This window comes from Schistosoma mansoni, chromosome 5 (genome assembly GCF_000237925.1).
Source record: "Schistosoma mansoni strain Puerto Rico chromosome 5, complete genome".
Lineage (NCBI taxonomy): Eukaryota > Metazoa > Platyhelminthes > Trematoda > Strigeidida > Schistosomatidae > Schistosoma > Schistosoma mansoni.
In genome coordinates this window covers 8,034,779-8,038,611 of record NC_031499.1, presented here as the reverse complement: position 1 = coordinate 8,038,611, position 3,833 = coordinate 8,034,779, and positions in this window count along the sequence as shown.

Sequence of the window (3,833 nt, the reverse complement as noted above, 5' to 3'; positions counted from 1 at the left end):
TTAGCGACTTATTTGTGCGATGGGCAGAAGTTTAAATTCAACTAAGTATTGTTTGTTTGAATCTTCCCAGTGGCCGAGTGGATAGGGCGATGGCGTTTCAAGCGAAAGATACTGGGTTAGAGTCCACAGAGTGAACATCATCTCTGAGACGCAGATACATCCAACTGATGAGTCCCAGATAGGACGAAACGCGCGTCAAACTGGATTCCACTGCTATCCATTATCCATCTTTGCTTACAATGCTTATGAATTAAGACTATATCGAGGCAATACGCACGGTATGCACATGTAGCAAATAAGAGACTGACCATTTGCAGTCCTAAACATCAATGGGAAGATTCAAACAAACAATACTAAATGAATTTAATAATAATAATGATTACTATAATTATAACAGATAAAACTAACTTCGGTCCATGAATATAAATCATATTACTTGGTAATTTGACAGGAAACCTTATCTGTCAATCGACAATCGTCAGCAATGTATATCTCTAATTTTGATAGAATTCCTATTCCCCGGGGAATTAGAAATCCTTGTCACCAAGTGTATATTTATCCTATTCAATCAGAGTTATTAACACGGAGCTAATCAAGACACGAGTGGTTTCTGTAGTAGTAAAATATTGAGTGGACATCAATTTGATATTGTCTAGTAAATTTTAATGATGGTAAAATTCTGCCTGCCATGATGCAGTATGACCATCAGATTAATAATTTGTATCTGTGTTAGTGGCTGGGCATTTATGGATATGTCACATGTCTGTGCTCACAATGTCTCCCAAGGTCAATCACCAAGTGAGAAATTGGAGTCAATTAGTTATTCACCTATTCAAGGGCTTAATTCACATGTCCTTGTTTGAGTCCAAAGGATAGATAGATATATATTAATGATTTGTGAGGATCATTATTAGATCTGGCAATTAAACAATCCTACTCATTTCAATATCCTCATTTACATAATGAGTTTAGTATACCATATAAACTGTATAATGTTATTGAGTAGGTTTGTAGAGTATAATAATATCTCATGTTATAGGAGATCCAATTATACATTCTATATTCTACCTAAGAAATTTATTTGTTATCAGAAGGGGCGCGAGACTGGTAGGTCTTGGGTTCGAATCTCATGAGACGAGCTCGTGAGTGCCCACTGCCACTGAGGAGTCCCACAATAGGACGAAACGGTGGTCCAGTGCTTCCAGGTTTTCCTTGGTAGTCTAGCTTCAATTGACTGATGCTTTCAACAATGAAAATTTATTTATGTTTTCCCTTGTTAGTGTGACAAAATAATTCAAATCAAACTTCTATGATGAATACAAGAAAGGTTAAAGTTAAATCAATAGTTCAAACTTGATTGTTACCATTTGGAACCATTCAACATACATAGAGAAAGACAAATCCGTTTAGAAATCTATGTAAATACTGATAAGTACTTCATCTGGTCGGTATCTTATTGAACATGTCTGATGACGTATGTATCGACTCTAACACTGAGTTTAATTTAAATAACCACGATAGACTAAGTATATAAACAGTTAGACTATTGGAATATTAACCGATCAGTCTGCTTTTAGACTAGAATCCTTCTACGAGCAGTTTAGAAGGTGAGTTTAATTCAAGGTTTAGCAATTAAGGAATATTGTTTGTATGATAATAAACAATGTTACGAGATTGGAAACATTTAAGAAAGATATCAAAATGAATACTGATTATGTAATCGATCGAAAGTTAACTGAAAGCTGACTGTTTGAATGAGTTTTTGGAAATTGGTTGGATTTGTAGGATGTAAAAGTCACAGGTCAATCTCTGTAAGTGTACCATTGGAAATAAGAAAGTACTGGATAGCTGTTTCGCCCTACTAGTGAGCACCCATGACCTTTTCAAGAATCTAACCACGGACATTCTGGTCATATTGAGAAGGTTTAACCATTAGAATCACTGTCTCGGTTTCCAGTGATCTGATTTCAACTCAATCAATTTATGACATGACTTGATGATTATCTAGTGCGACTGTTGAGAACTATCACAGACTCGACATATTTGAACTCCATCAATCAGGACTTCAGTAAAGCGAAGAATATTACTAACAAATCTAACCAATCTCTATAAAATCCCTCCAACTAAACTATGATGGTCAGTTAACTATTGGATTACTTTATGATATTTCCAAAGTTCTAAAGAGAAACTGTTACTACTGAGGTACTAACATGTCGAGAGTGAAATATTTTACTAGAATGGCACTAGAAAACATCGAGCTCTATTGCAAATAAGTTGAGTTGAAAGTGTATCAGTGAATACTGAATCAGTATGTCTCATAGTAGGGACTTATATTTAGGCTTTGGAGATCCTGGGTTCGATCCCTGACAGGTTTCTCGGTGGTATTGATAAGAAACCCCATTCAACAAGGAAACAGTAATTCAGTGCATTTCTATAGTTTTCAATGGTACATCAACTAAGATCATTCTATGATTAATATTGAAAGATGAATAGAGTAAAGTAATCTGGCAGAATATTAATTCAACTAGAATTTTCCCTGATGTAATCATCGACTGAAGCTTAAGGGAAGATCAAAAGTATACACTTACTGTTCAAAACAATCACTGAAAGGTAAATGCATCTCAAACTACTAGTGGTAATCTGTATAATGTAAAACGTCGGATTCACATCCAAGCCAAAATACTTATAAGACAAAAAGTTTATCTCTAATTAACTGTTCATCAAATTGCCTATTGCTTCATATAATCGGTTACGGAGGTACATTATTTGCACAAAAAACCAATGTTATTTACTAAGTGGATATAAATTGGTCCAGAAATATCAGACAATACAATTGATAACAATGAATATAACTCTGCCTAAAGCTCCTCCGAGGGGATAATGCCGGTCCCAAGCCCGGATAAAGGAGGAGGATTGGGCATAGGGTTAGCGACCCCATACCATAGAAAACCAACTTGCTAAAAAAAATGCTAACCAGAAAAAAATTATGCATATCAGATTGCCCATCAAAATTCTACGATACGTTTCATCACACAAACATCATGATTTACTCTGATAACAGAACACAAGTCCATTTAACTATATTATGAGTATTCGACTATTATTTCAATCTACATTGAACAAAATCAACCAAAGTTGATCATCATAACACTACCGTACACCGAATGCGATCAGTTACTTCACATTATCATACAAATCACAATGATTAATCTATAGATAAAAGGTAGCATAACATTTATGAGAAGAGGAGGAAGAAGAAGACTTTGCATCAACTCTTTTTCATCTCTTTACATGACTAAGTTGAATCAGTGTGAAATGTCTGTGTATGATTATTGATCCACAAATTCTATTGGTGAATGTTTCATCATCAACAAAGAGTAAAATCAGGAGTTCACAAAATCACCTAATACAGTGAATAGTCATATGAATTCACTTGAAACGTGGTTCATAATCAATGTTGAATGAATATTGTGTAGTTTGCATAATACATTCATTCACATTAGGTCAACAACCATAGAAGTGCAAGGAACACTTGATAGTCGTTTTGTACTAGTGTCCACGATTCATCAACTGTACACAAACACAGATTCACCAACACACACACAAACACAAATATCAATCATCAACATTCACGATGTCAGTGATTATGCTCTCGATCTGAGTGAATAACCAATCCACAACATCAACAACAACAACAAAACCTCATCATACATTCCAACATTAAATACACAGAAACACACATAGATAACTCCTCCGAAAATACAGTACCATTTACATGAAACATACTAATGAACAAGTCACTTGAAAGTCAAAATCATTATCGACATATCGGA